Consider the following 11,774-nt stretch of genomic DNA (forward strand, 5'->3'; position numbering starts at 1 on the left):
ATAACTCAGTCAAATCTTGCTCAAATTTAATAATTAAAGTGTCTATTTGAAGCATATTTAAAAAACATGAATTTACGTCAAATAATTACTGAATTCTGTACAGAATTGAGTGAGAAACAGTTATTTTTTTGTTTTGTTTACTTTTGTGACAAAAAATGATGAATCATCAAGTGTGACAATACTTATGGAAAAGGCAGTAACAATTACTAAAAAGTTTAATTAAAATAATAATAATATATAATAAGAATAAATAAATAAATAATACTTTATATTATATATAATTAGTTTGAAAATAAGAAAATAAGAAAATAAGAAAACAGTAAATAATAAGTAAAATAGTAAAATATATAAATAGTTTAATAAATTAGTAATATAATAAAAAAATGTATATATTACTAGTAGTAAAGGACAGAAAGAGTTAATTAGTATTTTTAAACTATATTAGTATTAATTTAGAAAACAAGTATAATTTACTAAATAATATTTATATTTTCTTTAATTAAACTTTTAATTATAAAATAACTTAAAGTAAATTAGTTAAAGTTAAGAAAGAAAGACTAAAATAAGTATACTTTTAGTAAATTTAATATTACTAACAGTTTTTAATTTATAATTAGTTTCTTTATTTACTTATTTTTACTTATTTTTTTAAAACTAACTAAGAAATAACTGTTAAAAATATAAAAAAGAGTTAAACTTTTAACTATACTAAGATAAAGGACTATTCTCTAAAATTTAAAACTTTACTGTTCTTAGTATGTAACAAAGTATTATACTATAACAATTTAAGTTAAATACTTATATATTAATATTTTACTTATAAAGTATAATATAAAACTTAGTTTTTAATAAAAGTGTAAGTCTGTTTAATAGTTTATAACAGTTTCTACACAGTTCTATACTTGTTCTAGTATAGAACTGTGTTTCCTATACACAAATTCTTATAGTAGCTTACTAAGCTATACACTTTCTCTTTTGTACTTATATTAAATCCTCCTTTTATTATAACTATCTTCTTTATATTCCTAAATACAGTGTGTGTCAAAAGTATTACAACACACTATGTGTTTTTCATTTTGCCTCTATACATTATTCTACACAACACTTATGCCTATATAAATTACATGTAAATTAAGTGTAATATACTACAAATATATGTATGTAAAAAAGACTGCAAAATGTACAGTAATTATACAAGACAGACAGATCTAAAAAAAACATACTGTTGTATTACATATGTACACAGTACATACACTTTAAAAAGGCTGCTCTAGTGCTCATTATTTTAACACCTGTGCCTCCTTTTACACTCTAGGCTTTAGTATTACCTCTATTCTACTCTATATACTACACTACACCTACTTGTAAAGTGTGTCTATTAGACTACAAGCATGCTAGCATGTCTTACTCTGAGTGTACTAAAAGGCTTAACCTTTCTCATTCTACTGTCTCCTAATTACACTACAAGCTCCTCCTTACTAGTAATCTGTACTTTGTTATACTTAAGCCAGGTTGTCCTACCAAGCTTTTGTTGCCTGACTGTTGTTCTACTGCTAGAATGCTTGTATCTGGTTCAGCTCATAATGCTACCAATCTCAAACAAAACCACTTCCCTCATGTTAGTAAGAGTACTATGTATTGTCACCTTTATAAACATAGTTTTAAGACTTATATTTGTTACTGTAAGCCCTTTCTCAGTATCAAATTGAGGTAGGCTAGAAAAGAATAGGCTCACACATTTGGAGATTGGACTGCTCTAGACTGGCATTCTGTCATTTTCTCTGATGAGTCTAAATTCAATCTTTTTGGCTCTAATAGTTGTTAGTAGTGTTACAGGAGGTCTGGGCAGGAGTTTGATAATATTTATGTGTAGAAGATAGTAAAGTATAAAGGTGGAAGTATTATGGTTTGAAGGTGTGTCACTTCTAAAAGTGTTAGGACTCTTTATAGGATTGAGGGTAAGATAGATACAAAGATGTACACACAAATCCTACAGAGTTCACTTCTCTCTACCTTGAAGAAACTCAGAATCACTAAGAAGTTTACTCATTTTACTTAGAACAATGATCCTAAGCACAAGTCTAAACTTGCTACTACTTAGTTTAAGTCTTATCATGTTCATCTTCTTCTATAGGCTTCTAGTTCACCTGACATAAACATTATAGAGTATGTATAGAACTATGTAGATACTATAGTTCATACTAGAAAGGAGTAGCCAAAGAATAAGAAGGAATTTTGGAAGGTTTTGTAGGAGGAATAGTACAAAATCCCTCTTTCTTATATTTCCAAACTTTATGATTCTATGCCTAGTAGAGTAGAAGCATTAAAGAAAGTAAGGGGTGGATACACTAAATACTAAATTTCAAGTCATTTAGAGGTAGTTCTGAATTTCTACAAGTTATAGAAGTAGAGTAGATATACTAGAGTATAAGTAATACAACACCTTCCTTTTCTTAGATAGCCTCTCTTTTACACTACAACTCCTTATCATCATTTAATAGCCTTTTATTTAGTAGTATAGTAGTCCTTCTTTACTCTACAATTTACAGTACTTTAATTAATAAAGATTTGATTGAGTTACAAGTAAAAAAGTAAATTGTTATATAGTGTTGTAATACTTTTGACACACACTGTACATACTATCTCCTTTTGTCTTCCTCTTTAAGTATATATTATGTTTCTCTTTTGTTCCCCCTTTTATTTTCTCCTTTAAGTATAAACCATTTCCTTAGTATATATAGTTAGTATTCTTTACTTTTATTATATTAGTTTGTATTCCTAACTATAACAAAGGTAAGTTCTTTATTTATACATGTATTAGTTTGTATTCTTAATTATAACAAAAATACCTTTGTTCTGTTAGCCTTTATATGTTACTACAAACTTAGAACTTGTTTGTAACAGTGTTTAGTACTTTCCTAGTACTGTTCTACTTTTTTTTATTAAATATTAACAAAGTAGTCTTTATTATATTATATGTTAGTAAGGTTCTCCTAACCTTCCTAAATGTCTTCCTTACTATTAGTAAGGTTCTCTAACTTTCCTAAATACTTCCTACTGTTAGTAAGACTCTCTTAACTTTTCTAAATGTATTACTATAGTTTTAAAGTAATTTCTACTATCTTTTTAACTATACATAACTAGAGTCTGTTCTCTCTAGTATAGAATCTTGTTAAACACTATTATAGTTACTTCTTTATTAATTAAAGAATCTGTATTCACTTTCCTAATACTGTTACTATTTACAACTACTCTAAACTTAGATTTAGAGAGTAGCTTAGAGTTATTAGAAGTAAATAGTAATGTAAGTAAGTCTACTCTAAACTATTAGAAAGTTATAATGTTCTAAACTATGTTTACTAAAGTTTAGCTAATTTGAGAGAATGTTATAAAGTCTTTAATATTAACTCTAAGTAATCTAACACTATATACTCTTTAGTTATAAATCTCTGTGTTTTACACATATACATTTACTAAGTTTGTACTTATAATCTATATAGTTATAGTTATAATAGACTGTTTATAAGATAGTAAACTGTGTTAATAGTATAAATATAACTAAACTAAGCTTAAAACACTTACACTAGACAAATTCTATTAGAAGCTCTAACACAAAATACTTTCTATAGATTAGATAGAGTAAACTTAGAACAAATTACTTACAATATAGTAAGACAGTTACAACTTTTAGAAATAATAGTTATAAGTTACTAGAATAAATTTTAGTTTTTTAGAAGATTAGTAGCTTAATTCTAACAAGCTTTACAAGCTTCTTAAAGCTAATCTACATTCTAATCTTTATTTTAAGCTTTGTTTAACACTTATAAAAGTAGTTCTAACATATACTAAACAGATTGTAACATATACAGAAAGAGTGTATATAATAGTACTAGTAAATAGTTAGATTCCTGATTCTGTAAATTACCTCTTAACACTAGAACCAATTCTAGAAAGGGAAGTAATAGACTATATAAAACTCTATAAATAGTTAGAGTATGTATACAAGCTGATAGAACAATTAGAGACAGATTGTATAAAGGTTTGTTATAGTATAAAGACTATATTAGTTACAGAACAGACTTAAAAGAAGGACTAGGAGAAGTAGTATACTAGAAAGTTTACTCTAATAATAGTTAGTCTAAAAACTACTTTAGAAAATACTATAAAGTGTATTACCTTATCCTATATAGAGTACTAACTTCTAATAAAGAACTAGGAATGTTTCTAGTACTATAAACTGTTTATAAACTATAAGAGTAATAATTGTCTAACAAGTTTACTAAAACCTAAAGACACAGTTTCTATTATAAAAGTATATATAGAGTCTTTATATTTAAAGTAAAAGTTTATTATACTTATATAAACTAAGTAGTTTATAGTGTTAGAACTTACAAGTAGAGACAAATCTAAGTATATTCTAATTTCTAACTCCTTACTATTCTTAAACTATTACATTCTTATAGAAGACAGTTCTACTCTAATCTATATCTAACTTATAATTAACTCTAACTGTTTTACAGTTCTAATTAACAAGAAACTAGTGTCTCAAACAGGTCTTAAGTACTTTCTACTTAAAAGACACATTATTATAATACTAACAATCAAATTAGTAAAAGAGTCAGGAAAATAAATTATAGAGTAGGTAAAGTTGTAAGTATAGTTAGTAGATTAGAAATAAATGTTAAAGGTTGTAAAAGCTTGTATAGTTAATAACTTGTGTAATAAGATAATTCTTAATACTCCTTTCCTTTAAAAGAACTAGATTAGTATTAATATAAAAGGTTAGACAGTTATTCTAAAGGATTCTAAATATAATCTAATAAAGGGGGAAAAGACAGAATCAGTTTACATTCTACAACCTATACACATTCTCTTAGAACTAGTATTATTCCTAGTTATAACTATTTAAGAGTATATTAAGATACTAGTTAGGTTAGAAAGATATAAGACCTTAAATAGAGAGTTAAAGTAATAATACTAAGATTACTTTCTAAACTCTATACTATTAGTTACAGAACTTTTAGAAGGTATTATACATAATATACAGTTTAAGGACCTGTTAAAGGTAGTAATTGTAAGGTCTTATACATACTTATAAAAATACTAAAAGGTTTAATACATACTTCTAGTTTAGTACACTTAAGTTAATTGTTTACAAAGGTTAGAAAGTCTATATATATTACTTACATTCCTAATTCTAAAGGTAGATTCAGAGAACCTCTTACACATAGTATATAACTAATAAGTACTAAATAGTAACATAATTTATAACTAAACTCTACTACTCTGTATTAACAAAATTATAAATAATACTATTAAGAAACACATATATATAAAGATTAACATAACTAATACATTCTTTTAAACTTGTATATATTTAGAACATATTCTACTTACTATAATTAGTACTCTGTTCAGACTATATGAGTAGATAGTCATACTAATAGAATTATATAACACACTAGTTATATAATAATAGAGAGTTATAAGAGCTTTAAAGTATTTTATTAGAAGGATCTATTATATTTACTTAAATAATAATATTATTTAGTTAGAGTCTAAAGTAAAACATATTAGAAATATTAGAAAGGTTATATAAACACTCTATAATAAGAGTCTTGTCTGTTTATAAAAGAAAACTAAATTATTCTGTATAAAGGTTAAGTTTCTTAAACATTTTATTATAGTAAAGAGTATAGAAGTAGACCTAAACAAAGTTAAGTATATTCTATAATAGTTACAGTTCTAGAGAGTCTAGAATGTTTGTAAGTTCCTTAGACTTTTATAGTATATTATAGTATACCTTCTACACTTTACAAAACATACTATAGTTCTTTCTTTACTTACAAGTAAGGATTATAATAAGGTGTTTCTAGAGTAAAAGCTAAAACACTAATACACTTTCAAAGTAATCAAGTCTGTTATTACTAGTTACAAGTGTCTTACTTTTATAGATTACAATTTAAGAGAGCAGATTTATATAACTATAAATATAAGTAATTCTAGAACTAGAGTAGTCTTTAGTGTTAGATTCTTATAAAAAACAGTAAAACTTGTAACATTTGAGTTTAAGTAATATAATAGTATAAAACACAATTACCTAGTACACAAGTACAAACTTCTTGCAATTGTTTACATACTTAAGAAATAGTGTGTTTACCTCTTAGAAGTACATTTCTATATTTATACAAATTACTATACTCTTAAATACTTAAATACATAATATAATCTGTTTTAGAGACAAGTCTAATAGATAAAGAACCTTTCCTAGTATAACTACAAGTTATATTACATTAAAGGAGAAGAGAATACAGTTACTAATACACTCTCTTACTACTCAGACTTTAATTCTAGCCTAGAAAATGAGAACCTAGTATAAGAAACTTTAGAAAGTATGTTTATACAAATTTTTTCAAATCCTAACCTTTTTATAACAATTAGGAACAGTTATAACACAGATGAATTCTGTTGTAAGCTTTAATACAATCTTAGAAGTATTATAGAAGCTTACAAGGATTACAAATTACTATACTTAAATAATAAGTTAGTAATTCTAAACTTTAAAAATGTGTGTAAAACCTTATACTATCTTATATATAATAAACTAGAACATTTTAGTATGAATAAGACTTATCTGTTCTTACACAACTTATTCTATTAGTATAATATGTATTAGAATCTAGATCAGAACTATATTCTAAACTATAATGTATACTAACATAATAAGAACCTAATTATAAAACTTACTAGTTTATTATATTTACTACTAGTTCTGAATATGTGTTTTAAGAGTATTATAATTGACTTTGTTAGACTATTACTAGAAAACAGTAAATACAACAGAATAGTAACAATAATAGATTGACTAAGTAGTATAAACATTAGGATTAAACTGTATAAGATAAACATAATAGTAGAAGAATTTGTAAAACTATTCTTTAATAAATAGTATTATAAAAACAGCTTACTTTAGGAAAATGTTTCTAACTAGGACTGTCTGTTCCTGTCTAGATTTTAGACTGTATTATACACAAGAATAGGTATAAAGTTAAAGATATTAATAGTATACTATTTAGAGACAGATAGAGTAAGTAAGTATACTAATAAGATAGTAAGTTAGTTACTATACTTTTATATTAATTACTAACAGTAGGATTAGTAGGCTCAGCTCTTATAGGTTTGGTTCTGTATTATAAACACAGTAAACACTTTTACAGAATATTCCCTATTCTAACTATGTTATAAATACTTACTATAAACAGTTCTACTATTTACACAACTAGAACAGTTGTAAGTAGATTCTCTAAAAGTATAAGTATTAAAATTCCTAACTTATATATATTAGAACATTATAAAGGTACAAGACACTCTTCTAATAGTTAAGACTTACTAGATATATTATACAAATCAGAACTGTACTATAGAAAATTGTTTTATAGTAGAAGACTAAGTTATACTCTCTACTTGTAATTATTATTAAAACTACCTTATACAAACACTAGAACATACTATAAAATTCATACCTTACTATAATAGACTGTACTTTATTATTATAGTAAACTTAGACAAGTTAGAATATACTCTAGAGTTACTTGACTCTAATTAAACTTTCTTAGAATTCTATACAAACTAACTCAAGTATTATATTCTAAATAATAATACACTCTTTTTATAATATACTCTTAATTAACCAGGTCTGGTAGAAGGAGAGGAGGAGGTTTATAAGGTGTTACAGATTGTAGACACAAGGTATAGAGAGTAAGATTAACAGTATTTAGTAGAATAGATAGAATAGAGTAAATAGGAATAAGAATAGAAAGTACAGTCAGAGCTCTAAAGGTTAGCCTTAGAAGTTTTACAAGTCTAGTTAGCTTTACATTCTTATAAGAGTACTATTTTTTTAGAGAGAGGAGGGGTGTAAGTCTGTCTAACAACTTATAACAGTTTCTATACAGTTTTACACTTGTTCTAGTATAGAACTGTGTTTCTTATATATAGATTCTTATAGTAGCTTACTAAGCTATACACTTTCTCTTTTGTACTTACATTAAGTCCCTCTTTTATTATAACTACCTTCTCTACATTTCTAAATACATACTATCTCCTTTTGTCTTCCTTTTTAAGTATGTATTATGTCTCCCTTTTATTCCCTCTTTTATTTTCCCCTTTAAGTATCAACTATTTCCTTAGTATATATAGTTAGTATCCTTTACCTTTATTGTATTAGTTTGTATTCTTAACTGTAACAAAGGTGAGTTTTTTGTTTATACATGTATTAGTTTGTATTTCTAACTGTAATAAAGATACTTTTGTCCTGTCAGCCTTTGTGTGTTACTATAAACTTAGAACTTGTTCACAATAGTATTTAGTACTTTCTTAGTACTATTCTAAAAAGCTCTAATAAGATAAAAACTTTTAAAACTAAATATTATTCTTTAGTATTTTATTATTTTAAAAACTATTATATAAAGTTAAACTATTTTGTATATTAATAGTACAATTTTATACATTATTAAAGAAAGTAAAACAATTTAAAATTAATTCTTATTATAAAATAATAATTAGTAACTATAAAGTATTTTTTCTAAATATATAAACCTTAATATTTTGTATAAAATAGTAAATAATAGTTCAAGTATAATATATTTTAGTCTACTCTAAAAGTAAAAATAAAAAGTTAATTATTATTCTTACTGTTTTATAAAAATGTATTATAAATAAGAATTTTAAAACTAATACTTACTTTTATAGTAAGAAATACTTTAAGATAAACTAAAAGTCTACTATTTATAAAAAAATTATATAAAAACTTAATAACTATATTTTACTGTCATTTTTATAAATATTGTTACACACACAATTTGTGATTTTTAGTACACTAAGTATACTCAAATACAAAATCTATTATAACTCAACTAATACTTAACCAAATTATATGATCTAAATTGTAAAAATTATACTTTTAAATTGTCTTTCATATTCTAGAAAAAATAAAGTAAAATGAGCAAAATTTGAGTAAGATACAACACAATATGTGAGTTTTCCTTATATTTTATGTATATAAGTTTTCCTGACCCTAAAACTGATTATACAATACTATAAACTGATCTAAATAAAGAATATAACTTTATTATTAATTTACATATTAAATCCTAACTAGGATACAGAATACACATATAAGTATAATACATATTTAAGTTTGCTAAAATTGAGCATTTTCCTCTAACCTCTCTACACTTAGGGAAAGTTCTTCTAAGTATTATTTATGTTTGTAAATTTATTATAAACAAAATATATTAAATATAAGTACTTTTATAAGTTATAGTAAAGTTATATAAGTTAGAGAAGTACTATTAAAGTTGTTAGGAATTGTAAAATACAGTAACTAAGTTTGAAAAAGTTTAACTCAAGACTTGGAACTAAGTAGTTTATATATAAAACCCTATTAGTTACAAGTCTAGAGATTAGCTAGATTAACTAGACTACTTTTATTATCCTACTTAGTAAGAACTCTAGCTCAGTATTATTAACCTCTAATTATTACTAATAGGTGATTAATCTATTAGTAGAGAGAGAGGACAGGAAGAAGTAGGTACTAAGTTAGTTAGGAAAAGGTAACAAAACCTAAGGACAAGGTCTTTATCTCTCTAAGGTTAAATACATACTCTAGTATAGTATTACTTAATAATCTTAACTAAAGACAAGTTATTTAGAATACTTGTATAGAGAGGGGATTTAGAAAGAGTATAGTGTTCAGAGTAAGAAGTATAAAGGAAAAGACTAGAAGAAAACCTAAAGAGATAAAAAGAAAATATTATACTTACTTAAGGAGAAACTATATAGTTAGCTAGAAACTCTTTGTACAAAGACAAAGGACTATTAAAGCTAGTAAAGAGTTAGAGCTAATACTCTAAAGCTCTATACTTAAGGAGAACTAGTACTAGTAAAGGAAAGGAAACTGAGAGCTTTAAGGAAAGACTATAGAAAAGTAGTCTCCTTTATACACTTTACTTATATAGATAGGAAAGTAATAAAGTTATAAACATAAGGACTATATAAGGACAATATAAGAAATACATAAGACAATCTAGAACTTTAGTTGTAAGTTTTATAATTAAATACAGAAGTACAAAAAATAAGGTTAGAAGTTAATAAGGATAATTGTCTCCTAAACTAAGTCTATTAAAGAAGACTTAGGGAAAGATCTAGAACATTAGTTGTCAGTTCTAAAGTGTACACAAGACAGTCTAGAACTTTGGTTGTAAGTTCTAAGGGTAGTACAGAAGTATAGTCTTTTATATTATAAGAGTTATAAGGAGTTATTAGAAGTCATAATACTCTACCTTATAAGAAAGTGTATTACAAACTAGTATATAGAAAGTATAAGTCAAGTTAGACAGAGTTATAAGAAGACTATAGAATAATAGAGAGCTCTACTTTATAGGAAAAGTATTATACAGCTTATACAGTATAACTAGTCAGAAGGACTTATAAGGAGTCATTAGAAGTATGAGAGAAAGTATAGAAAACATAATAATATAGTAAAGGAGTTATTAGAAGATTAATTTAAAATATAAGAAGATACAAACTAGTGTTAGTAGATTAATAAAAGACACAAACTAGTATAGTATACAGTCTAAAGGATTAACCAGCTCTACTTTATAGAAACAATAGTAAAGAGAGTTACTAAAGTTACTAGAGTAACATTACTCTAGTAAAAAGTATATAAGGAGACTAGTTTGGCTCTTAAAAGATAGTTTTATTAACTTAAGTTACCTAGTACTTAAAAGTACTCTACTACTAACCTACTAGGCTACACTTGTAACTTAACTAAAGTAGGACTCCTCTACCCTCTCACTCTACAAGTTTACAAGTCTTACCCTTTATACTCTATTCTGTTACTATTCTTAGAGATTAGGACTAGTAAAGTAAGTATATTTTACACTTTAATAAAACTCTAACTTAGTTACAAATCTTTACTATTCTAGTAAAGCTTTAGTCTATTAAGAGGAACTTAAACCTAAAGCTAGTACACAAGTATATTAACTCTAATACTTACTTTATAATATTAACTAATCTTAATAATTAACATTTAAAGTAAGTAAATAAATTACTCTACTACTTGAAACAGTTGTTAAGGTAAGTAACTTTCTTTTATAGTAAGAAAAGAAAGATTAATTAAGAAGTACTACTAGTTCTTAATTACTTAGTAACTTATACATAGAAACAAGTGTTAATACTAGAAGGTATTATAGGAATACTATTTTAGATACAGGGGGAAATTCTCTTAAACTCTTTCAAACAAGAAAGAGTAGTATTAACTATTACTTATATTGTAAGTACTCTTATTAATTAACAAATTTGAATTGAACAAATTTAAGAATACTCAAACTATTTATACACATTATAACAATATTGTAATCTGTTACACAGTATATTACTTGTACTAGAACAAGAATATCTAGATATTATAAAAGTAAGTAACTTTTATAATATTATACTAAACAAAGTTAACAAGTTATAAAAAGTAGCTTTGTATCAGATTAAGGAAAGGATTAGAACATTACACATACAATAACTAGTACTAGACACAGACAGAAGCCTACTATTATACAGTCCTTTATTATCAAATCTCTCAGTCATTCTTATATTCTTACTACTTGTAGAAACACTCTTTGTTATATATACTTAGAGTAGGAGGAAGAGTCAATTAGGGAACAGTATAAGATTGGCTCAAAGAAGAGGTTCACACTCTAGCTACTTCTATTCAAACA

The sequence above is a fragment of the Fomitiporia mediterranea genome (assembly GCF_000271605.1).
Source record: "Fomitiporia mediterranea MF3/22 unplaced genomic scaffold FOMMEscaffold_9, whole genome shotgun sequence".
NCBI classification, from domain to species: domain Eukaryota; kingdom Fungi; phylum Basidiomycota; class Agaricomycetes; order Hymenochaetales; family Hymenochaetaceae; genus Fomitiporia; species Fomitiporia mediterranea.